The following is a 27,268-nucleotide window of genomic DNA, read 5'->3' on the forward strand; positions in this document are numbered from 1 at the left end:
TGTGAGATTCTGGTTGCAGTCTGTATGTGAGATTCTGGTTGCAGTCTCATTGGTGTGGACTGTGTGAGTAGCACTAGTTCTGAATTTACAGTGGTATCAAATAGATTAATTGAAGCTGGAATGAATTAGGTCAGAATTTCAGAGACAACCATTTAAAACTGAACTTGAAACTTAATATTAGGTATCTTGATTAAATTACTTAATACCCGATGGGATGAACTTCTCATTATTATGCTAAAGGTGAAAATTATCTATGCTCAACATCTCTAAAACTTAGGCCACACTATTGTGATTCTTAGGCTGGTTTGTAGAACATAACATTAGTTAAAATAATTCTGGAAACGGCTCAATGCCTTAAGGATCAGAGCAAAATATGACTGTGTTGACCAATAGGATGAACTCAAGGGCTGCAAGTACATTTGATTTATTAATTTAAAATACACCAGGGTTTCTATGGTGGTTCTACCAAAGTAATGTTATCTTTATTTAATTTTTTATTCTGTATTAGTACAGCAGGTAGCAGAATGGGGCTATTTCTGTAATAAAAACTCTAGGGTAGTACTGTAATACAATTGCCTACCTCAGGTGCTGCCAAGACATTGTCTAGCTCCAGATCCTCTAGATTGTAAAGACAGGTATACATGGAACATATGTTTATTTTCTTAAGAAGTGTAGAGGCTTGGCATGTTGAGTATAATTAGTCTGTTAAGGTGTGATAAAAACATTCCATGTGTGCACTTCTGAAATTCCCACCTCCTACACCCTCTTCTCCAGGCACTGTTGCTTTTGCTTTCCTTGGTGAAAAGCACATCACATTACTCACTTTCATTTGTATAGCAAAAATTCTACTTTTTAAAATTACCTATTTGTGTCACTAACATTATCTGCCAGTTCTGATACTGAGACTGCAAGGCAAAGGCTGTGTATGGTGAGCATGCAGAGCTATAAAAATGTGTTTATTACAAATGGGAAGGTTTTAACTCTTCCTGTGGTGGTTTGGATGAGGTTTTTTGTTTGTTCTTGGTATCCAGGATTGCTCTAGCTTTTGTTTTTCTTACCATTCCACAGTGATCAGGCTACACCAAAACCCACTGGGAAATGTGTGCATTTCTGTGAATACTTCACAATACCTTTGGTTAGAAAGAAATGGGTCACTGGGGTTTAAAAGATGTCAAGGTTGAGTCAGCTTTGGCCAGATGTTTTTGCCCTGGAAGTTGAGCAAGAACAGTCAACTTATGAAATTTTATTACCTCTCTGTGTCAGCCAGATCAAAAGTACTATGAGAGTAACCTCTCTCACGATCTTTGTCTCACACATTTTTTTTTTCTTGTGTTTTACTTCAACTCTTGCATATTCCTTAAAGGGGAAGGCTTGGAATGAACAATATATTATTATGGAACGTGTGTAATGAATGTTTTGGCTTTAATTCTCTAGGAGCACTTGTATGAAGTTACTTTCCCATTTATGAAATTCTTTTCTGCCATCACAATGTGGAAGTGAGTCAAAATTCAATGCAGGTATCTGAATTCCAGTGGGATGTGGGTATCTCTCCTGCTTGTCTTTCTGAAAGCTGAACTCAAATTTTCCCTGCTGAAGGTCCTTTTTTAAAATTGGTTTTACTGTGCAGTACTATATTGTTACTGACTGTATTGAGAAAATAGTGTCAGCTTGTACTGTGCAGTATCCCAGTTATAAAGAGTGGAAAGCTAGTTTGAAGTTTGTACATAGAAGAGGCAAAATAGGTAATAAGAGATAAGGAGCCTAAAAGAACAATAAAATGCTATTGGTTAACATGATATTCAGAGCATTTTATTAGCAGCATAGCCCAAGAGAGCCTTGGAGAGGTTTGTGAGCTAACTTTGGGTGGTGTTGGGGAGCACTACCCACATGGGAATGGCAGCATGACAAGAAGCCAAGTGATGATTTTTTTCAAATCTAAGAGGTATCAGAAGATATCTCTGATCAGAATTGTAAGCTGACATTTGGGTAATGAATGGGAATAATCAGTGTGGAATAGGTCACTGAAGGAGGGTCATAAAAAGTGAAGGGTCTGATTGTTGGTGAAGATTAAGGACAGTAGTGATTCTAAAATTTGCACCAAGGATCACTAGGGGTTTCAGTGACTGCAGATTCAGTGGTGATCCAGAGGCAGATATGGGACATATTGAAGAAGGACAGCTTTAAAACAACAGCTTTAGGTAGTGAGAGTAGTGGTAAAACAGGGAAGAGATATATAGACATTCTTGAAAGGCATATAAAGACGGGTGTTTTGTGTTTGCTTTTGAGGCAGTAAGATGCCAAGGAACATTTTTATTGTGAAGGATAGAGCTGGAGAACATTAGAGAAATTGAAGAGGAATAACTTCTATAAAACTTCAACTTAGAAAACTGATTTTTCTAACAAAGCTACAGAATACAGCTTTAAAAAATGTTCTCGTAAAAGTTGGTTCTTCCTGAAATCTTTGAAATATTTGGGTTTTTTTAATCGGTATTTTTCCAGTGAATAAAATTCCCCTACTACACTGATATCACTTCTCTAGACTCTTTATGTTCACACTGTCTGGATGAAAGACAGTATCATTCATAACTGCTTTCAGTTCAGAAAGTGTTCACTGAATTCTCAACTCATAAAGGAGTGATGTCAGACTTCTTGTCAACTACTTGTTCATCCTGGTTGTTAAAAGTTTATTTGAATGCTGAGTCAAACGCCTTTTTTTTTTTAAACTTCATGGTAACTTTAGGTCTGCACTTTTTATGATGAAACATGCATTATGTTTCCCAACTTTCAGATGACGCTTATCCTCTTGTTTACAGTAACTTTAAACTAATGTTATATAAAACTACTGTTGGGCAATAATATAAAGAAATTATTGAGCAATGTCCAAATCTATAAACTCAAAATCCTGTCATTAACTGACGCTCTGTAACTGAAGTTCTGGTTCTCTATCTTTTTCTCTCCCCTACTCTTTAGTCTTTAAAAGGAACTTCATATTGAGAATCCATTTATGAACAGTAACTAATTTCTTAATAAATAACTAGATTCAGATGTGTTTTCCTCTTCCATGCAACTGCTTGTGAATTTAATGAAGAAACAGAACACCAGTGCAAATTAAATCACAGGTTTTCAGTAGCATTTGCCAACTGTCATTTGTACTTGTACTGTGTTAAATACACACAATGTTCTCTAAAGAGTTGGGTTCAAACCTTTGTTGAAATAAGAACACTGAAAAGTCATTAGCAATTCTGGTTGAAAAGGCAAGCAGGGATATTGTGCCTGCTGTTGCTCCTTATAAAAATGTAGGATGTGGTGGTATTTAATGCCATTTTAAAAGAAGTGCCACGTGGGCAGGGCGATACATGTGTGTGGTTATGCAGAAGGCCAAAAGGGTGAATTTTCCTTTAGAGATTCTCACGTAGTAGTTTTTGCTGCAATAGTGTGCTGTGCTTAGCCATCAGTGAGTCATACTGAAGTTGCTACTCATGTACAGAAGTTATTTGGCTGATTAGTAAACATATAGGTCATGGGGGTCATCAGACTAATCTGTTCCTGCCCTTGTGTGTAGATGGTACAGAACACGGAAAGCACAGGAAAGAGGAGAACTCGTGTTCTCTCTTCGTTCTCCACAAATGCGTTTGAACAAATAAAGACATATCAAGGTTTCTTACTGTTCTTGAGAAAGGGTTTCTTTTGATGCCTTAGGGAAAAAGGTGGTGTTTTGGGGTGGTAGGAAGACCAGACTATTATTGATTCTGTGCTGTCCTTATAACTAAAAACAGACCAGGCCTCAGTCTCTGTGGACACATTTGGGAGTTTCCAATAAAAGGGTAGGATGAAGGCTGTACTGTGGTTTCTTGGTCAAAAACCCAGTGCATAATCTGAGCGTGTGTGGAACTGAACCATGGCAGTGCTCCAGGATATGGGCTTTTAAGTGCACTGATTTCAGTTTTATAAACTTATAAGAGTGGTGCTTGCTGCTATGGCTTGTTGTCAGATCACTTCCTTGTGCTGTTGCCCTGGTATTCATCTAGAAGCAAAATCACATGTACAGGCTAGCATTAGGAGAAACCCCCAAATTCCCCATGCCAGGGAAGGAAGAGAAGCAGTAACCAGGTGATCTGTTGGATTTGTGCTTTTGCATTGCCATAAGGCATGAGAAGGACGATGGATTATCTTGGAAGGTTGGTGAGGGGGGAGACACACTTGATAGATCTTCTGTCCCTGTTGGATGCACTATGTAAACTCCTGTCCACATCTGCCACCAAGTTTGGTTCAGTTCAGAGTGAATGTGATTATGAAGCTGTATTAGTATTAATGACTGGGAAATAAGGCCCCAGAATGAAACAAAGAACAAAGGTAATGCAGCTGCACCTGAAAGCCATTGAAATCTCCCATCTTAGTCTTTCTCCCTTCCTTCAGCCCTCTCTGATTTCCTAGAAGCTGGTCCATATGTGTGCAGACCACTTAAGCCTTTCCAAAGATTCTAAATGAAGGAGCACTTTCATGAATTGTCATCTACAATTCATCATGTAGTGCTGGCAGGTCCTGGGAGAGCTGTGTGCTGCTGCTTACAATGTGGAGAAAGGGTGGTTGTTCATTTTTAGATCAGGCAAACTGAAGGAGTTTCTCTTCTTGTTTCACTGACAGCAGAAATCCAAGAAAATGAAAAGCAAAATATGCACAGAACTGACTTTCTCATGTTTTCTGCCAAATCACTTTAATAACATTAGACAGCGTAGGACAAAGTAGATGAAGTGTCTGACCACATGATACAGTCAAGAGTGAGAAGTATCACATATTTTGCAGCAATGCAGAAGCAGGGAAATCATCCAGCAGAGAGGAAGAAAGTGACTTCAGCCTGCCTCTTCTCACACTTTTGGCTTGTTGTTAGGGTCTTCCCACGTGTACATTCTGCTGAAATACGTGACACCCTTCAGCCATGAGGATGGAACTGTCTTGTGTGGTCAGTGCTGGATAGTGTGCTGTGTGTGTGAGCCTAGAAGTGCATGCTTGACTTGTATTTTATCCATTATAGGCCCATGACCTCGTGGAATTTTTTTTTAAGCTGTACTGTCCACTTCTATTTTGCCCTTCAGAATTCTGACTTGTTTTGACTTAAGTTCAGATTGCAATACTGTTGGGTTTTGGTTTTTTTTTTAGTGGATTTGTCATGATTTTGTATCAGGAAAGTTTTCAAAATGTCTGAAGATTTACATAAGCTATAATTCATTTTTTGTACATTGCTACTTGTGGTTGTTTTGTTTTAGAAATATGACTTTTAAGTTCATTTTCTTTTTTTTTATTATCTTTCTCTTATTTTTTGAGTGATAAAAACAGGATGCCAAATTTCGCTCCCCTGCATTCACAATTCTCACAAGTCAGTCAGGTACCGCAAATGTAACTGAGTGAGAATTTGGCCTAAATTGTGTAAAGCCCCAGGGAAATCCTATAGCTGTGTGGGAAACATCTTACTTTTCTTGTGTTTTCCCATTCACTGCTCCTCCTCTTTCCTGTTTGGCTTCTGGGATTCTCCCCAAAGAAACCCACGATGTGTCTCTCTCTGGATAAAAGTATACAGAGCATAGATGCAATGAGGATTTCGTGCCTCTTGAAAGAGCAAATGGGTGTAAGTTCAAATTATTTCCAGTTCATGTCCTGGTATTTGCTGAGCTGCCTGTTTTTATGACAATAAAGGAAAAGTCATTCAAACAGATTATGATTTTGCCTCTATAATTTTCAGTTGGTTAAAAGATCAAAAATAAGATGGTGCGGGTTTTGAAATAAACCAAAAAAATGAAATATCAGATTTTGTTCTTTCAGTCATCTGAGAAGACATTGTAAGTTGTGAGTTTTCCCAGAGAATGTCAGTGTTATAGCTCAAATTAATGCTTTGCTCTCTGCTCTTACTTGGATATGCTGTACTTCATGTTATTAAACTGTTTTAGCTTGTGATCAAAGTTCATGCTACCACAAATCACCAGATGGCTGCCTGAAATGATATGTACAGTGGCTGTGGGATCCACAGGCTGCAGCCCACATACATTTCCTACAGACTTTCAAAATTCCTCTCTATCACTGTTCTGGAAATACAGAGAACGTAGCAAAGAGAGTCACATTACCCGTTTCTAATAAACACTAAAAAAGATAGATGCGTTCTATAATCATCTGAGACTGGACACTAAAAATGAAGTAAGCTTTATAGGGCATAGTTACCTTCAAATCTGCTGGTTTCTCGTGCTCCACTTTTCAGTTTGTGCTGTTAAGGCATTTAGTACACTGGCTGGAAGATAAGTGAAAACACATGGAAAGTAACTTCAGATCCTACCATTCAAATGGCCAGGGTCTGATGCATGTCTCCCACATGGTGGTATTTCTGCTCCTACTACAATAAAGTAGTTTAAGAAACAGCTTTTTTTTTTCCTCTTAATTTGGGGACTTTGTGATCTTCTTTACTTACAGAGATACTGAATTCTCATTCCCATGTTGATTTTTCTTTTTCCTATATTCTCAATCAGCGATTTCTTTCCCTTCTCTGCTATATCCACTCTGATCAAATTACCATATGTATAAAATTCAGCTGCAAGATTTCTGACTTGCCCTGGGTCCTGGGAACATACCACCCTCATTTTGATCTCTCTAAATTAGCTTCCTGTACAATTTCCTGTCAAACATGAGTTTCATGAGATTTGTCTTTGAATGTGTGTGTGATCATCCCTTCTTACTGTAATGAAATTCTGGCTGCCTAACTAGCTGGAACATTTTCACCAAGCCTGTTTTTATAAGAGCAAATACTAATGAGATTTATTTTTATTTTTTAAGGTTGTAACTCTTGGAGATGGATCTGCAGAGATAATTCAGGTTAACTCTCAAGTGAGAATTTTAAGCAGGGGTATTTTATAGTCATGTGCTTGTGTGAAGAATCTATCCCCCTGCATGTTCTAAATGACTTTTTACATTATTTATTATGATCTTAACTTCACAAATTGTCTTACATCTTGATAAAATAAAATGGAGAAAGAAAGCATTGTCTGCTAGCTAACACTATTGCAGGAATAGTTTTTATTGCAACTTGATGTGTGACTAAGATGACATTAATAAGCATTCTCAAATGCAAATGTTATTTCCTGAGGGATAAATCCCAACAATGTTTTGTGTCTCACTGAGTCAGCTTCTGCTGCAGGATACACATATCTCATCTGAAAAATCAAATAAATATGATTTTCTGTAGGTCTAAAATCAGTAGCTGCTTTTAAAACTTTTTCTCAGTTTTGCTCTTCACTACTTTCTCTTGGGTATAATAAGCTTTAATTCTGTGTGTGGAGCAAGGTTAAAAGTGTACACACAAAACTTGTAAAAATCTAGTTCCTCACTTCCCAATTTGTTTCTCAACTGAATTATCTAAGGAGTGTGTTCTCAAAGACTTGCAGGGCACAAGGCTAATTATAGCTCTGTTTCTGGCATGGGATGGTTTTTCTGTTGACTGCCAGACATAAGCAAGAAGTAAAAAAAGTTCAAAGAAACATCTCTAGCTAAATGTGAAATCAGAATTCGTGATTGTTAGTAGTGTGCTGAAAACACTGATTAGGGAAAGAAGCAAATAATTGTTTTGCTTTCTGTCAATATTTGTAAGATAGCATTCAAAAACTCAAAAGAAAAAATTCTTAACACTGCAATTTTCATGAAATTATCTAATGTTAAGAAATAATGATTGCTGCTCAGTGTTTTCAGGATGAATTTTGCTCTGACTTCATTTGTTAGGTTGCAAGAATACTTTGCACACACAGCTGGGAAACCTCAGAATAAACATGATTTAAAGGAACAGCTCCTAATAGCAGAGCACTTCTTTTTGTACTTCAGTTATTGATGTTGCATGTTTACGTGTACTGAAAGCAAAGTTACCCAATTTGCCACTTTTTTTTTTGGCATACTGGATTGAAATTTTAGTGGAGTTATACAATGTGAATGATTGAGTCTGATCTTATCCTTCGATAAGTTCTTGCTAGATAGGTGAAAACATTCTTTGTTTTTGTAGCTTCTTGCTTGTGACCGTTCCCTTTGATTATTATTCTTCCCTTGATGGCATAACTTATGACAAAAAAAAGTTTGTGAACTTCTTTGTAGGTGTTAGGAATAAAAGCACAAAAGAATTATGATGTGCCCTCTGGCACTTTTGGAATACACTTTAAGGTCAGGAGCAGCTCTTGCTCTCTAGGACAGCAGCCAGTATATGGGGTCTTGATCTTGCAAACTTGAGCTTTAGAGACAGCAAGAGTCATGAGGGAAGGGGTTAGGAGGGAGATAAGAATTGTCATTCAAGTCTGTGTTCACATACCTTAGTGGCTGATAAAGGATGCTGACTTCTGAATTTGGGTGTAACTTGGCACAGGCAGGACATGCCTGATTATGTTGAAGTATGGATCTGCTGGAATGTGGGACAAGGCATTTTTTCCTGGGATTGAACCCTAACACTAGATATGTAGGTCCCTGATAGTTTAACTCAACCTGAATTTTAAAACAGAGCTCCTTCCAGCCCCTTGTGGGGAAATAGCCATGAAATGGCTGCAAAACCTATGGAGGTGCTGCCTTCACCTACCCTGACAGATCTCTTTGATCTTACCAACCAGTCCCTAATGATTTGCCGTCAACACTCAATCTAAGCCCAAACAAGTGTGCAGCCCTATATTTCAGGCATGCAGTCAACAACTGCTGCTGACTAGGAAATAGTAAGAAGTCTTGGTCTTATGCCACTACTCCTCCACTCCTTCTTTTGCCAAAATCTAATCAGTCCTTGCAGCCCATACCAGCCTGAATCCTAAGCCCCCAACCTAACATGCTTCCCTGCCCCTAACCCTATAAACAAGAAGTCAGAGGAGCTGTTGCTAACTCTCCTACGTCCAGTTTAGCAGTTCTGAGGAAGTCCTCTTGTAGCAGCAGAGTGGCAGGAAAGTTGAGGGTTAGTGAATGCTTCCTGGCCTTGTCAAATCTGTTTGAGAACCTAAGGTCTGGCTGAACTTCAGGGATTATGGTTTGGGTTTCACCTAGAAATGATTGGAGGTTATTTCAACCTTTTTTCCCTTAACGGTACAGTTTGCCAGGTGCCTCATTTGGCTGCATGGGACCTTTTTTAATTTCAGGTTGTGAGAGGGTCATTCAACCATGGCTTGTGAAGGAAAAGAGGATGGCAAAGGTAGGTTGTAAAGTCTGCTATGCAGACTGGTTGGGAATAATGGTGTACAAGGTATGTGTGGGGTCATAAACAGGTTTTTCATGTGAATTCTTGACCATGTAGGGGAAGGATACTACACTTTGTGTAAAAAGTAAGGTAAAGAAGAGCTAAATATGGAATTAAGACTTTTTTTTTAAATGAAAACTCACCTTTAGAGAGGTTTTTTCATGCATCTAGGTGGGGCTGCTTGTCTGGATAGGGCTACTAGTCAAGAAATGCAGTCGAAGGAAATAAGTAGTTTCCAACAATTTTGTTGAGCTGTTCTGAAAGGTTCTCCAGGCTGCTTGGGGGACTTGGCTGGGGTTTTTGATGCATTGGTTGGAAGAAGTATTTATATTCTCAGAATGGGTGGCAGACAAAGTCAATGGCTGATGCTGAGAAAGCTTTTGTAACCTGAAAGGAGAAGCTTGATTTTTATGGCTGGTTAGAAAAGGGATATATGTAAGGTACAGGAATGAGGAGTTCTGCCTGGCTGTGAACTGTGATCCACAAGAACTGAGTAGTGGAGTCACTTCATTTGATGCCTCCTATGTAAGTAGCCACAGGCCTTACTAATGTCTTAGAGTAGTGGTGTGCGATAGCTGCTTAACAGGTTTTCCTCTGTTATAGTTTGCTGTGAATAAGACATTTTATATAATCAGAGGGCTTAAAAGAAGTTTGTCTTCACTGCAAATTCTGTTAAGGTAGTTTAACTATTGACACCTTGATAGACAGTAGAGGAAAGGAAAGGTTCAGTCAGTCATAGCTATCCCAAAGAACAGACATATTACTGGCTGCCTAAGGCAGCAGTTCTAGGAACTAGCAAATGGTTGACCTTACTTATGTGTAAGGAAACAAGATTTGTCAGACTGAAAAACTAACCTCTACTTCTTACCCTTGCCATTGCTGCTGACATAAAGTGTATGTGTTACAGCTGTGCAGATAGCCTCTCCTCAAAGAAATAATCACAGCTCCTGTGTTCTCTCATATCCATGGCTGTTTCAGGAACAGAAAGCCTTGCAGTGTGAGATTTTCCTCATACCATCATGACACCCTGGCCCCTTTAACCTCCCTATGCCTCAGCAACAAACTGAAATTTACCTTTTGTAGTAGGGAAGACATAGGAGCAGCATCAGAGAGAGAAGGTTTCAGTTGGTATCGAGAACAGAAAAGCAGACAGATGGAGGAAAGTATAAGGAATAAAGTGAACACAAACTAATTTCCAACTGTATTTAATTTGCTGAAGGCAGATGGCAGGAATTGTGCCCAGTTAGATGTGGAAAATACATATATCAATGTGCATTTTGAGAGAGAGCAGTTCCAGCTTTACCCTCTTATCATTTGTCTCTGAAGTATCCTTTTGTCCCACTCTATATTTAGCAGATGCAATGTGGCAAGTGTTAGAAGAGAAGCTGTTACTTATCGGGTAATCCCAGAACGTGCTTCAGCCCTCTTATGGGTATGTGTCCAAGTACCTAGAAGTGCATCACAGAGAACTCTTCCCTCTTATTCCTACCTTTACTTAGAAGAGAAATTTTCCTCAGAGGTATTATCATTCATTACTGAGTTACAAATAATGATCTCTGATTAAAAAAAAAAAGACTCATTATAGCTGCAATATGACATTCCTGCATTCTGAGTAGCATATGACTGTATTATCTGGTAATTCTGGGTTAGATATTGGATGTTAAATGACTGCTATTTCAGAGTTTCTGGACAAGATGAATATACTTCTGTGAACTAATTTTTTTTTTTCTAATTTGCCTGCATATAGCCCAGGATTTGTTTCTTATTTACCTCCACTTTACTGATTGCATTTATGTGTCATGAACAACACACAGAGCACAGCAATCCAAAAGATCAGTTTTCAGTTTGGATTCTTATTTGATTCAACACTATTATTATAGTTCTTACATTTTTGTGTCACTTTTACAGTTGTAGGTGTCCATTATCATAAGTTTTATTCTTGATTTATGCTAGTTTCAGCAGAATAATAATAGAGGTCGCAAGTTAAACTAAACAGTCTGGCTGTACTCTACAAGTTTACGAGTTTACTTTTTGGTTCGGCAATAAGGGAGCTTTCACAAAGATAACTTTTTTTTTTGGTGGGGGTTCTTGCTGATTCTCTAGTTTTAATTGTCATTCGGGAATATAGTTTTCATGCAAGTGTCCCCTGACTACTCTTTTTATTGTTGACTGCTGAACTCTGAACACATCTGCTAGGCTGTGGTTTCTGACATGGGGCAAAGATTCCAGATTTTACACTTCTTGATGCCTGAAAGTGCTACTCAAGTATGGAAGCTGTTCTAGATAGTGGTGACTCTGGTTATGTACCTAATTAAGATTACTAGCAAACCATAGAGGCTTAGTAATGCTTAGATCTCGTGTGACAAAGCTTTCTGTAGTTTGAGCTCAATTCAACTATCTAAATTCTGCTAAAACTGCTCCTCGGATACCTGCATCTTCTCTTTGCATCTGTCCTTCAACCAATTTTTATCTCATTTGGTCAATGAAAGTGGTAATATTTTTCTTTTTAAGGGATAATTTTTGTTTGCTTAATCTGCAGATAATCTGATAAGACAGGTCATAGGAACACTTTGACAACTAATAGGGGCAGTAATGTGATTTTACACAAGAACAGACAAGACTGGAGAGGTGAAGCATCTGGATAAAAATTGTACAGAATATTTTTGTGATACTGAAAGTAGTTCTTGCACACCTTTTTATTATTTTCAAGTTGTAAAAAGAAAAATCCTGTTTCTTTTGTGTTGGCTAGTAGAAACATCAAAAATATTTTTTTTGGACTAATGCATCATTTAATGTAGGAAATTGGTTCAAATATACTAAAGTTGGCTATCAGCCCAAACATTCCAGGAAATAATTATCACTTGCAGAACAATGTCACATCCCAAGTGTATCCTACTCAGGAAACAATAGCAGGTAGCTCAAATGAATTGGTGTTTCATTTGAAGAAGGAAACAAATTATTCATAGAAAATCTGGTCAGTCTAATTACTTTTTTACAGTCAATTGTTTGGAATCCATTTTAGAAGAAAAGGGCAGATAGCAACTGCAGTGAGGTTGTTGACATAGAAAAACAGATGCTAATGTGTTAAGCAAGTGATGGCGTTATTTACTAAATGAACATCACTACATGATGCTCTTTTTTAGTTTGTTCTGTTGTCTTTTTCTTTTTCCCTCTACTTCAGAATAGAACTGAAATAGTTTGTTTTTTTTTGTTTGTTTGTTTCTTCTAAATTTAAGATTTAGTTATTAGCAAGTAAGACTATGAGATTTTGTTCTGATGTAAATGAGTATATAATGAGCAAGGAAAACAAAAGTTGTTCTGAGAACTGGGACATAAAATACATATGAGCTCATGATGGATATCCTTAATCTCAGGAGATGCTCTGTGCTTTAGTGGGAACCCAAGACCTCTTTCCTAATGGTTGGCCAAGTGCCCGGTAGGAAAATCAACTTTTTAACTGTTACATGCTGTATTTACTTGTAAGCCATCAAAATATTTAATTTTAAAGTTAGAGAATTAAGAGAATATCTGCAGCAAATAGTCCCGAAGGTAGAGGCTTCATTGTTCTTTAAGACAACTATTATTTTTCCACACTGTCGTTGTAATGAAAGCTTCTTGAAGAAGAGAAAGGGGAAGAATGTTTTGTGAGGAAAACATAGTTGTCAGAAAATACAGAGAAACCCTGGAAGTTCCTACTGAAAATTACCCAGCTAAGCAAAATTCTGTCTATAAGACTGCTGGATTTCAAAAGTTATAAAAGATATTGTCCCTCTTCTAAAGTCTATTTTGTCACTTTGTTCTTTTGGAATAGTCAGCACCAGCTTGCAAAACACCAGCTTTAATTACTGCTCAAGAAAAGTACAACCAATGGCTCTAATGAGTTGCTTCAGTGACCCTTCACTAATGTGGTCTGATTTGATCTCAAAGATCAAAAAGTTTCATTGCTTCCAGAAGACTGAAAACCATTTGCTCCTACAGAGGCAGCCCTCCATGCAACTTCCAGCAAAGCTCATTTGACTTTAGCCTCAGGTTTGCCACTTCAGAGTCATCGTTCCTTGACATCCTGGCGACACGTTGCTCTGGCCAAGCTCCAGCTCCCTTCTTGGCTGACTTTCCTGACAGCAGCTGCTTAGACCAAGCCATACCTGCCAGCCATTCTCCTTGGTTCTCATTCTGCCCATGTGGCCTCTTTTCTCAGTTTTGCTTTCAACCCTTTCCTTACGTTTCATTGAAGTAAACCTAGTTTTATAACTGCAAAAGAACAGTTAAATTCAGTCCTGTTATCTTTTGCTGTGCATGTTCGCAGTTAAGCCTGGAAAAGATAATTTTCTGAAGTGACACTGCAGCAAATCCAAAACCGTTGTGCTTAGTGACTATTATCACTTGTTTAATCTTTGTCTGTTTTTAAATGGTAAAGCCATCTGAGCCTCTGATTTATGAGCATGTTTTGATACAAAAAGATCCCCTTCCCCCTTCCCTCCAGAAAGCACTTTCTCCTCTAATACAGTACAAAGCAGGTAGTCAAAATCCTTGTCTCTTAAGCATTATTGTACTTGTATTTGTGGTGTCAGTCAGTTTGAATACCTACCTATCTTAACCTGCAGAAAGAATGAATTTATGAACGTGAAACCCTGAAACTTCACGCTGAAATAATTTATTTTAAAACAACAGCCAGTTTATCTCTGGATTTATGCAAATACAGAGAGAAAGAGAAGAGATGGCAGAAGCATTTTGCATTGGCCAGAGGTGCCCTGGTGGAACAGAACAGGCTGTCCTGTAACACAGTTCTCCAAGTACTGGTCAACTTTTTTGGTTCCACGTTGTTCCCAACTCAGTTTGGGCTGTTGTTTGCATCTAAATCTAATCCTGTCCTTTAAATTCCCCTAAGTTTTGAAATAAGGGTGAATTTTTTGGCAAGAACCACTCTTGGCAATTTAACAACAGCCCAGCAGTAGCATATAGTCTCTGTATCTGCTGGGTTATGCAGAAGGGCACGGTCAGACCTGCTCTGAGAATTTTCAGATGCATCCTTTAAAACCTATTTTTCAACCTTTACTTAAGCACAGCAAGTGCTGGCCATTGCAACTACATTATGGTTCACACACCTATAACTTATGAAAGGATTCAGTGAAGCCATTAGTTGACATTCTTCTGAAATCAATGGGGAAAGGGGGGAGATTTTCTGTTTACTGTTTTCCTTGTCTGATGCAAAAATTTAGTCCAGCTGCCAATACTGAGGCCTGGCCACATCTGCTAAAAGATAGAGATCACTTTTCAGAAGGGAAAATTTCCCAGTATCCAGAAGGTTAAACAAACTCCTTGCAAACACAAATCAGAAGAGGAGCTTTATGTTCTGGTACTTTTCACATTGCTGAGTGCTTCAGGTTACTAGAAACTAATTCCATGTTGAAATAGAGTGTGTCTTTCAGAAAACTATCTATGTTTGGTTGGGAAAAAAAAAGTAGGTTATTCCAACAGGACCCTATCCCGAGTGTTTGAGAAACAAACAAACAAAACATGCCTTATTTTTGCCTTGGGATTGTCTGTTTTGAGTCCTATTCATAGTATCTCCTAATAGCTTTGAGGTTGAAATACCTTATGCAATGTTTCTGTTTCCTGACCAGTACTCACAGGATGGACTAAGTTGCTCCTTCAACTAGTTTTGGTTAGACTAAACAGGTTGCACTCCTAGGATTTAACATGATTGCCCATAGTTCTTCTGATCATCAGTTACTTCTATTTCCTTGTTCAGAGCTGTCTTTGTGTTGTCAGGACCTTCCTTAAAGCCTCAACGTCAGACCTGGACTTCTGTAACCATGATACCTCTGCTAAATACTTGGCTATGATAATTTCCTATCAATGCTCTGGATTCCCTTGTACCCATTGATTACATTTGTTGTTTTAGATCCCACCAGCACGCCAGGCACTTCATGGCTAGCTAATTACCCTCTAAAATTTCAAGTCTTATCTGCTGTCATGGTCTTCCAAGACAACATTTCTTTTGTGTATCCATGTTTGTTTTTTTTTTCCTTAAAAATCTGACTTAACAAAAATGGCATGCTACTTGCTTTGTACTGAACAGTCATAAGAAATCCAAATCAGACTGTCCCTTTTACCAATCCTCCACTCTTCCTATAATCATCAAACTAAATAATCATTTTATGTATCCTTGATTAGCAAAAGGATTGATAGGTTAATAGCATAGCATCAAGCAATGTTTATGTGATTTTATGTATGCTGGGGAACACAGAAAAGATGAGTAAGTGTGCAGGTTCTGGCCACATCTACCATTTCTTCCTGCACGTTAGTTTATAGAAAGCTGATGTGGAGGCTGGTGACTGATACACTCAGGGTCAGTTCCAAAGGTGGTGAAAGAATAGGACTGCACAATGAATTTTGAACTACACTGGCCTCATGGTTGTGTGCAGCCTAGCTGATTCCCTGGAAATGTACCTGTTTAGTTAGGAATTCTATTCTGACAGCAACCTCTAGTAACTTTGATCCATTTAAATGTGTGCCATATTGGTTTTAGGTTGTTCTGTTTTCTAAATACAAATGGCTACGTTCACAACAAACTGAGCTTGCTTTGTTACTCCTCGAAGAGTCTGTAGCTGCTTTCTCTCCAAACACACAATTATCCAACTCTCTTGGATCTGTGCTCAGTCTCAGATTCACTCTGATTGTTAGGTAGCACTCAATAGCCAAGACTTTGCAGATGAAAGTTTGAGTTGGACTTGGAGCTCAAGCAGGTGCATTTCCTGCTCACATGTGATAGCTGTAGTGTCATATTTCTAATTATTTTAATGCAATCTTCCTAGTCCCTTTTGAGGACCATAACCATGCTGTTTGCCCTTGATTTTGTCAGAGCAAAGTGGAAAGTTAGCTGGAACAGTAAGAAACAGTCTCCCATATTCACTTGCAAAAGATGTCTCTTTCAGAGAGGACTACAGAACACTTACTTCATGTCCTACCACTTACCCCAGGCCACAGCATCATTCTTGCTATTTTCACTTGTTTCTTTTAGTCTCTTTTAAAATAAATTGCAGCCTTTAGTGACTTAACTGAACTGCTTGAGATCTTAGTGTTTTTCCATGACTCTTTCAAGGCAAAATTCTCCCTTGCTGGTTTTTTTTTTCTTTTTAAAGAGCAGACTTCTGTCTCCCTGTCTTCCCCTCCTCCTTCCTGTCTTTTGGCACAACTTGATGTGTGAATTGTGATGCTTGCCACTGTATGACCAAAATACTCTGAACTATGCTCCACAAAAGCAGCAGTGAACTTGACAGAGAAAAACATGAGCCTATTTGTAAGACAGAAACAACAAGGACTTCACACTTTGTGATCCTGATGTTTGTTTGTTCTTTATCTGCTGTAAAACCTCATTTGGTTTTGGTTACAAGCCACTGGGATATTTTTGCTTTCTTGCTTTTTTAAACTGATTTTCTGCAAAATATTATACAAGAACAATTCAATCTTCCATTGCAGTTATGGAGCTTTTCAATGGGAACAAGAGTAAAACAAGGTCTCTAAAATTGACTGTTACCCACACTAATGGTGAGATAGGACAACTTTGATTAAGCAAAGCTCGGATGTGGCAAAATATGTGGGTTTGGAGCTTAAAGATAATGAAAATGCAATGCAGAAAAGATAGTGGCAGCTACTCCAACTACTGAATCAGTACAAGAGCATATTATACAAGTATAGTTGTGTCATGTAGGTTTTAGCTGTCTCACACAAATACAGCTGGGCTTTCCCTTTCAAGGAGATTTAAAATGTTCTGATAAGCACCAAAACTTAGAGAATAAGTTAAGCAACTTCATTTTCAGGATTTTTCCTGTCACAGATTATTTCTGTATGTACCAAATATTTACAAAAGCTTAGTGAAAAGGAGGTACTGGTAACTATGACTGTGGTCTGAAACTAATGAGGTGTTCCTGATATTGTATTTTATTAGTTATACTGGGCTGAATTACTGGAACAATGTTCTAAGAGAATTTACAATCAAAACCAATGTTTTGACAAGTAATATGTGGTGTGAAACTAAAGGAAAGGACCTTTTTCTTTTGCTATCATTTTATGCCCCTTTTGATTTTACATATATTTAATGTGCATTTCTCTTCTAACTTGGTGTTTAATTCATCTACTGTTTCTAGAAAGGCATGAGTGAAAAAGGAGACTTTGTGTTTCTGATGGCTTTGGAGAGAAAACAGAGGCAGCATAACCTTAACCCAAAATATGTTCCCCCTTCTGGAAGTTTTGCTTTTAATTGGCTTTTTTCTCCTCTCCCCAAATGTGTGCTTTTCCGAACCTATGTCCATCAAAATATTTCTAAACAACTTAAGAATTTCTATAAAACAATTCTTGGACATCAAGTTCTCTAAATTGTTTTTCCAAGATGCTAATTAAAGCCTTTGTTTGGCACTCACTCTACAGGACTTTCCTCTATTTCTGATGCAAGTGCCTCTTGCCACTTTTTTCCCCAACAGGCAGCTTATTATTTGCAAGCTGGTTGTACAGATGCTGTGCAAGCACAAAGGATTCAAGAGGAAAAATAACCAAGAAGGATTTTGCTAATGCTTCTTTCCATGTGACATAGACATTCAAGTTACTGATGTGCACACATCTAGAATCTGTTCCCAGGCTACTGCAGGAAAAGGACATACAAATTGTCTAACTTCCCTTTTCAAGTGAACTTGTTTTGGTTTTGTTTGTTTATAGTTTCTGGGAGTTGTATGATAACTGTGCATTTTTTCTCTAGTAGTGTTTGTCTCTGATCTACTTACAACTCCATATGATTGCAAAATGTACATGTATTGCTTGTTTCTGAATAGGAAGGTCACCAAAGATGGAATTTTAAGGACCTGAAGTGGAACAAAAGTATGTATGTGCATGTGTAAAATGGATGGTGATTTTTTTTTTTTAGCTGTATCTAAGGTAACAACTAATATCTTGGGCATTTCCATTTGGTTTTCTGGTTATCTTTCTTTAACTATTTATATAGCACCTGTAAATATATTCCTAAAATTATTAATAATGAAAAGAGTGCACTTAATTCAAAGATATTTTCAATATGAACTCTAGATGTTATTTGGTTTTGTGATATGTTAAATTCTTCCCTTCCAGTTTTTTAAGTATTTGTATTTAAGATATAATGACTATTCAGGTGGTTGGGTAGAATGAGCAGGATTGGTGTGGTTAAAATGTTGCAATATTTTAAATACTTGTTTGCCCTAACGGAATGTTTCTGGAGTGAACTAACAACGGTGTAAAAGCTTCAGCGAATGAAAAGCTCAAATCCAATGTTGATTCATGTATTCAGCTGAATTGAAAGTACTTGCCTTAAATGTGGTTATGCCTCTGTTCTTCATCCTACCTGAATTAGTAATATTAATCTCCTTTCCAGTGTCTTCCTAGGGAGTATGAAATTTAATTCTTTATGCCAGGCCATTCTAAGTTCAAATGTCCTTGATCTTTTCCATCACTTCTGAAGAGAAGTAGTCACCACAGACATACCTGCTGCATTGAGAGAAAAATGTACATAAATGCTTGAGCAGAAGCAAAATTTCAGTCATAGTGAAGGAGCATTCTGGGTTCTCTACTGTGAATCAAAACACATCGTGTGTACTGTGGTTATACCCAGCCTCAAATACCTACAGACTTAACTTTCCCCTGGGATCATTCCCAGCCCCAGCTGACTCACTGTAGTGGTCTCAACCAGGATGTTTTTGCTTCCGGTGACGATCTGTTCTTCTGGGATGCAATACATGTGAGTCTCTCTCACTGTTGCTTTGTTCAGTGACTGGACCCGTGGTGACAGTTCTGGTCAGAGCATTTTTGCTGAATTAGGCTGTTCCTTTAGTACAGCTGTGTCCTGTTTGTTGCCTGAGCTGATTTCAGTCTCCGGATCATTTTATGGCTTCTTTTTTAGTTCCACTTTTTTTGCTAGGATGGTTCAAAACCCAAGGGATGGTACTATGCCTCAATCTGTGTGTGGTAAATTTTGTCCTGAGGGCCATATCAACTAGCAACAGAATCTGGGGTAATATTTTCTCCCAACCATCTCAAGCACAGCTCTGGACCAGTTGCCCAGTGTTCACAGCAATTGTGTCCTCTCAATACTGTTGCACATAGAAAGCTGGGGCTCCAGATGTTTCCTGCCTTCTGTTTCTACTGTCTTTTCCCATGCCATTGAACATTTTTAGTAGGCATTTGGGAGCAAAGAAAGTGCTGTGATAACAGGAGAAATAGTGCTAAAAGTACATGGCTAAAGCCCATCTTCTGCATGCACAGCTAGAGCAGCAGCATGTCCCCAACGTTCATCTGGAGCTGCTAAAATGCAGCTGGTGAGAGCAGAGCCCAGGCAAATCTGAAATGATGCCGTAGGAGAAAGTGCTTCTCATAACTTGCTTGTTCTGTATTTCCTTCCTCTGTTTACGGCAGCTGCTTTCAGATTATTACTCTGGACACTGGTTTTTAATTATTTGGAAGCTTCTCAGTGGTTCCGGAAGCTCAGTAGCTTCAGTGCTTTGCTGGTTCCATCTGTGATGACTGAGAAGAAGGTTCTTAGTTCAGTGGAACACATCTAGCAGAAGTGATCCACACATGACCCTCGGGTTTGGCTAATGCATCAGGAATTTGTGCTGAATGCTTGTATGGATAGGAACAAATGTATCAGAAGGGACCATGGGCCTTTCAAATGCTGTGTAGCTTTTTGACCACCAGCAGCCTCTTGCTTATTTAGGAGAGAAAGGGAGACTTTTTTTTTTAAAAAAAAGTCCAAAGTGGAAACACCTACATTCACTTTAGTTGTTGAATTACTGACATTATTGTTCAAGACTCTTTTATAAATAATTATATATTGGCATAAGTATGCACAGATCATCTAACTTCCCTTTTCTGTGATTTTGAATGGGATAATTTAGCTGCATTTTTTTAGCTGGGATTTTATTTGGCTTATTTGTTTAATACCTTGAGGAACCTTCCAAAAGCTGCAAGTGTGAAGGTGTATGGCATAATTTCAAAAAAGTCAGGAATGTGAAACAGTCATCTTTTTCTGGTGGTCAAAGGATAAAAGTAGCTCTTTTCACACACCAGAAAGGTATATGTATTGGGTCTCAAGGCACTTTTTAGCTGGATAACAACTGGCTTTCAAAGGTTTGACATCTGTTTTTCTGAGCCAAGTGTGTATGGGAGAAGCCTACAAGGTCAAGAGAAAATAAGCAAAAGTCAAAGACAGACTTTTAAGACAAATAGTAACATCTGGTAAATTACTTTTTTCTACATTTGTAGAGCTCTTGTTTACTGCAGTGAATGTGAAATGTTTTTCTTGGCAGGATTATGGGATTAAAGTCCACCAGTCTGGGAATAAAGTTCATACAGGTTTATAACATAAGTAATATCCAGTAAAAAGCTGCAAATGTAGTTGCATTTAAAACCTGTATGTCATTAAAAAATCATCATAAATGGTTAGAAAATACATGGGTTTCATTACCTTTTGAGGTTTTTGAGAGGCATCTTGACTATTTTTACTGGTATGTACTAGTACATAAAGTGCTGTGACTGTGCCCTCTCTCAATTGACTATCATGTCAATCCATCTTTGTGCTAATTAAAGGCCCTTATTCTCGGTCAGAGAAGCAATGAGGCAAAGCAGCTAAAAACTGCTGGTGGTGTCGGCTGAGGACATGACACAAAACTTCATTTGTGTATCTGCTATGTCGTGGGACCCCCAAAAGGGAAAAATATTGCTGAAAAAAGGTAAGTAAAAGAGGCAGAGCTGATCTGATTTGGTGAATTTCTGATAGTTTCCAGCTGATCCCACACTGCTATCCCTCCTGACTGAATATTCAGGGAGAAATGGTCGTGCAAACAGTGCTTGATTTTTGTGGGAACTGTCTTCCCAGATGAATGTTTTTCTTCTATGAAGAAAAAAAAAAGGAGTACAGATTGTATAATTTTTTTATAGCATGGGTATGGCAAACAAAGAACTTGCCCCTTCTCCCTCTCCCCATCTTCTTTCTTTCTAAGACTCACATTCTACAGAGGTTACAAAAAAGATCAGGGTCAGCTGGACTCCTCAAACAGAAGTTACAGAGGTTTATTCAGTTGTAGGAGTATTTCAGTGAGTTCATGTAATCATTTAAAGTTTTATTCTCTGAAAATTAATGTCCCTGTGGTATTTTGCATTGCTTGGACTTTGTTCAATGCTAAATAGTTTAACTGGAACAACAGAAATGATCCCTTCTGAGATCAGGACACTTGGATCAAATGGAAACCGAAAAAAATCCACAGGGCTTGCTGATTGAAAGACTAAAATCAGTGTTGTAGTTTATTCTCAAATGCATTGTGGAAACTTCTTTGTAACTCTTAAAACTTTTAGCTATAATATTAACTGGAGTCTCTAAGGCTAGGGAACTGAAGATTTCTTTATGCTTGCAGGAAACAGAATGTTGAAAGAGAAGAGTTGTCCATGTGAAGCACTTTCTGTAGATTTTTGTAGAGATAAGTTTCTAGAACTGTTCCAAAAGCCACGATTGTAATTTGGCACTGTATGTGTATCTGGTATCAATTCACACTCGCATTACTTGAAAAGTCATGCCAGTTTCTAGAGAACAAAATGTGTCTGTGTTGTCAAAATTCTTGTGCGTTGCCTTCAGATTATTTACTAGTTAGTTTTCGTGCCAATATACCAGCTTGGCTGCATTGACTTGAGCACAGTCTCTCCTGATTTAAACTTGTGTTGTGGAACCTGGCCCTTTGCATTTATATTTATGAAGAAGTCTGTTTACTGTCTTTGATAAAAGCAGAAGAACCCAGTCTGTTTGAAAATCAGTGTGAATTGTTCAGCTGTCCTTGTAAAGAGGGACAGTTGTATTTTGCTGTTATCTTTTGATTAATGTGCTCTTCATCACTACGTGTCTTCCCTACAGATTTCACCGGCCACATGTCAGCAAGTATAAGAGCCAATTTCTTGCCCTTTGTAAATCAGGCCAAGGGAAGGTCTTGGGAGCAGAGAGCCATAATGGACCATAGAAGTCTGAGAGCAATTATTTCTAACTAATCAAACACAAGAAATAGCAGGAAACAAGGTTTATTTATGGAAGAGATGTCTACTAAGAAACCTACCGTTTTTATTTACTACTTCCCAAGCAGATTACTAGAAAATGAACAAAATAAAAGCCCAGTAATATCTGAAAATAAAGACAGCTTAAAAATCAGTCAGAAGAGAGAAAAATATCTCATATTTTAAAGATGCAATTTCATTGTTTTGTATCTGCTTCCTAAATATTATGACTTATTTTCTTTTTTTAAGGTGATAATGTTATGAGAATGATTAGGACAACAGAAAGTGGATGTTTCAAGGTGAATCAAGCTTAATTTATTTTGAAAGGTCATAGTTAATGAAGTTTTCAGGTGTAGACTAAGGCAAGTTATTTATAGTCTGGATTCAGGCCAGTGCAGTGCTATATCAGCCCCTGGGTAGCTCGGGGCAAATTTCACCTTAAGAAGGAAAGGACTTCATTTCTCTGTATAGTAGAAAGCTGCCCAAAGCTACCCCACTTCAGGGAATAATAGAGTACCTACTTCCAGAATACTCTTGTTCTTTCCCACTGTGCTACCATATTTTTCTCTTTGGGGATGCTGGAGGGGACAATTCCTCCCTGATGTTGGAATAGAGCAAGTGTGCAAGTGTCCCATCCACTTGTGTAACTGCTTGGTCCCCGAGTAGATTTTGAGTGGATTGTTCTTGGTATCCACCTGTCCCTTACGACTGTCACGCTCTGGGTCTGCATCTGGCACCAGCTTGAAATCAAATGTAGGCTACTTAGATTGGCTGCAGACTTTTGTTATAAAGTGGAAAACACTGCCTATTTTGTTGTGACAGCTGTGTCCTATAAACCTTCATAACAATGTGTTTGGTATGTATTATGTATTTATTTGGTGGGCTACGTTAGAAGGAGTTGTGGTGATGCTTCCCCTCTACTCAGCACCAGTGAGGCCATGCCTGGAGTGCTTTGTGCAGCTTCCCAGAAGGAGAGGGAGAGATGGAATTACTGAAGAGAGCCCAACAAAGGGCCACTAAAGATCACTGAGGGACTCTTACATGAGGAAAGGCTGAGAGAGCTGGGACTGTTCAGCTCAGAGAGGAGAAGGTTTAGAGAGGATGTTATCCACGTATAGAAGTTCTGAAAGCAGGCTGCAAAGGAGATGGAGCTAGGCTCTTTTCAGTGCTGGGACAAGAGTCAGTGGGCCCAAACAGAAACACAGGAGATGGGGTCTGAACAGCAGATAACACTTGTTTACTGAGAGGGTGACTGAGCACCAGTGTGGAGGTTGTGGAGTCTCCCACCTTGGAGATACCCATAAGCCATGGACATGGTACTGGGAACTGGCTCTAGATGGCCCTACTTGAGCAGGGGGGTTGAATCAGATGACCTCCAGAAGTCCCTTCCAACCTCAGCCATTCTGTGATTTTTGCAAAGGGTGAGTATTTAAGCCATGTACTTTAAATAACCTTGTTTCCAAGCTCCTTGGGGTTCTCTCCTTCTTAGAAATCTACACAGACCCACATCCCACAGTCCCTAGAATAGGAAAGAGTCTCCCCTGCAGATCCAGACCTGTTTTTTTCATCTCTCCTGTGACCATCTGCTGACACTAGACAAGCCATTTTAATACAGAATAAACTCTGAAAATATTTGACGAAAATCTCCACCAACCAGTCAATCATAGCCTGAAATAAACAGTTGTCATGGTTTTAGTGAAGAGCACTAGAATGTCTTGGCCCAACTGTCAGACATATCTGGATGCACTGGACCATTGTTCATTGTGCATAACTGTGATTCTGACATATGAGCAGTCTGCCCAGATTATTAAAGAAAATAAAAATAAAACCATCTGTTTATTATACTTGCAGGTCATTTCCTGCGTATGCAGTTCTTGGAGATAAATGCTGTGAAGTATGAAACAGTGCCTCTTGTATGTTAAATTAATTCAGGACGGCACAGTGGTATTTATGACATTGTAATTACATAAAAAGGAAAAGAGGAAAATCATGCCTTTAGGTGAAAAAAAGCTGACCAAGAAAAAAATTGTGTGAGCAATTGAAATGGCCTTATAAATAAAAAAATATTTTTACAACAAAATAGACCTTCAGAAAAATATGCTTTACTTGCTAAATCAAAGTTTGTTTGGTTTGGGTTTGTTTGTTTTTTTTTTTTTTTTTTCAGTTACAGGATATGAATGGAACCTTTCCTGTATGTCTGTTTGGTAAGGTTTCTGTTGGGCTTTAAATGTGTGGATTTCTCTGGTAAATGCATCATAGGTTCTGCCCCATTGCTGGTGATCTGATGTACTGGGAAAGGGAAAGCAATTTTAATTGCTCTTTGGTGGCAGATTATATTCAGCATTTATCTGTGATCTGTGTTAGGCAGAAGAAATACTCTGCTCTGCTGACAGGATGTACTGCGTTTTTATACTTGAGATATTTCCTGGGAGCTTCTGGAAGCCATTGGACCAGATCCTCAGAAAACATGAACAATTACAGTTATATTGGATTTGGCCTCTGGGGAACCATTTTAATCAGCATTTACAGTTATGAATGGTTAACAGTTGCATTTTAGTTTGATTTAAACAGAGTTTGAGCAAAATCTTTACTTCAAGGACAAGCTGCAAGGGAAATCAATGTATGTCAATCTTCTTTGAGCATACATTCTTTGCTGCACCATAAGGAAGTATCTATAAAAAAGTAATTGCACAAATAACCCAAAAGAGGTATCCATGGCATGTCACTGCTTTCCCAGAAGAATAGTATGTAGGTGTCTTAGTGTCATCTAACATTAAGAAGGGTCTGTTTTAGAAACTTGCCCTGGACCCTAAATAGCCTTGACATTCTCCATCCATAATAATTCCGACTTTTGTAGCCCTTGGAAATAGAATTAGGGAGAGTTTCTCTGCTCTTTCCTCATTTGCACAGTCGTGCAGAGGTGGCACAGAGTTTTGCCAATTGGTTCCTTTGTTGCTGACAGACAAAAAATCAATGTTGCAACCTGCCTTTCCCCTTCCTTTTTTTAAAAGTTTGCTTAAAAGACTGAGACTAAGATCAAGAGCTTTGCAGATGTATCAAGAATTAATGACTCTTGTGTAAGTCACACATTCTGTGCCAAAAAATCTACATCCCAGCTGAGGTGATGAGTACAGAGACAAACTCTGACAGGGAGTATGTCATGGGAGTAGCAACTGTACAGGAACAAGTATTGGGAATGACTTCTTACAGGGAAAACAAAAGACGATTAGGGATTCATAAAAAGACATGACCAAGATGTCCATAAAAATGAAAGCTGACTAGTCTGACAGGTCTTGGATTTCAGAGTTTTGTTGAAGGTATACCTAGACCCTAACGGATCTGATTTTTTTTTTCTTATTGTCTTTTATGGCTTTCCTTTGTGTTAATATGAAACAGAGGTATCCTCTTATGCAGTGACTCCCTTGAGCTTCTGCTACTTATCTGTCTTTTATTCATAGTGAAGAATACAGGCCTTTTGATATGATCCCCTATCGCAGATGAGGATTAACTAGGATGAGAGGAATTGCCCACTCCATAGTGGGCAAGGTTGAGATATAGAAAAAGGAAAACCCAGTCATGGAGCTCTTTGTTTTTAGCATTTTTCTCTGTGCTGTAGACCTTTTGTGGAGAGAAGTAGTAACGCTTTCTTCTGGGGAAGAAAGTTAAGTACAGTTACACATTGATTAGGGAGAGGTGGTAGAAATATATTGTGCAATTATTTTATTTTTGGAAAATAGTTTGGAACTACTTGTTAGTATACTAAATATTGAAAATAATCTATAAAAGAACTCTGGAAAAATGTGTTTCTGCAGCTTAATAGAATTGTGTGATATTCAGTAATGACTTAACTTTGGTGTAACTTTGCTATTCTCAACTAGTACATGTTATTTTTTGATATCTTGATCAGATGAGCTGCTAGGTCTGACTAAAATTGGCAGAGTTGATCCTTTTTTGGTATCAAGTCACTTTATCCTAGATTTGAGGTTACTTCTCTCTCTTCCTCTTTTTCTTTCTTTCGAGTAGTATGTTACTATCAGGCTTAAGAGCATGGAGTTTATTTCTCTGCAAGCCAACCTGATATGAGACTGTCAATGCAGTTATGTTAAGCAGCCTTTTGGATCCATCTTTTGGCTTTGGACAGTCACAACTTTACTGTGCTTTCTGCTCTCTGAGGTGGCTTAAGAGAAGGCTAAATTATTTTGAACAGTTTATGCATGCCACCAAGAGTTTTCAGGAAAATAATTACTCTGCTAAGATTTGTGAGTTTTAGGGGTCAATAAACAGTTTATTTGTCCTCTTAATACTAGCTTAAAACCAATAGGGCAAACAAATAATAGCACAAAGGGAATATTTCTGCACCAGAATGTCTGCAATTGTTTTTTTTTGTGTTACTTCTTTCAGCACGAGTCACAAGACCCTGCAGAGTCTTAATGACACACCCTGGGGTGGCCAGTCTCATTCTGCTGTTTCCTTCTTTTTTGTCTCTTATCCTCCCCTGGAAGCATGACAGGCCTTTCCACACTAGTGTGGGAGAAGAATAGGCAGAGGGGGAAGTCTGTACTCCTTCCTTCAGTGTCAAATATCAACTCTTCATCTTTTTCCCCACAAAATGCCAGAACTCTTTTTTTTGTGTGTGTGTGTCTTTTCCTTTTTTTTTTTCTGAGGTGAGCAGATCCCAAGCAAAGAGTGAGAAAGAGTGAGCAAATGAGTCTGTGCTGAGGTGTAGGATCTGGCAGTACAGGAGATAAGAAGGAGTGGGCCTCTCTCCCAGTGATGCTTTATGTAGCTTCTACAGTTGAAACCTTCTGCAGAGGTCACAGACCCTTCTGCAGCACTTCCCAGTAAGATCAAATTCTTTGAAGCAGGAGACTTGTGAAGAAAAAGCCCCATAACTGTCTGCAGATACCCAAATCGTTTTGCACTTGCTGTTCTTGCAAGGATCACAATAGTTGGCGTTATCATGAGACAGTCACATTTTGT

General features: G+C 38.4%; 1 protein-coding gene across 1 annotated transcript in view; it reads left to right on the forward strand.

Annotated features, from left to right (window-relative positions):
• Positions 1-27,268, forward strand: part of TTC29 (tetratricopeptide repeat domain 29) — a 381,566-nt gene that overhangs the window by 71,437 nt on the left and 282,861 nt on the right. The window lies entirely within an intron of this gene.

Source organism: Neopelma chrysocephalum, unplaced genomic scaffold (assembly GCF_003984885.1).
Source record: "Neopelma chrysocephalum unplaced genomic scaffold, ASM398488v2 Primary Assembly neopelma1_88, whole genome shotgun sequence".
Classification (NCBI taxonomy): domain Eukaryota; kingdom Metazoa; phylum Chordata; class Aves; order Passeriformes; family Pipridae; genus Neopelma; species Neopelma chrysocephalum.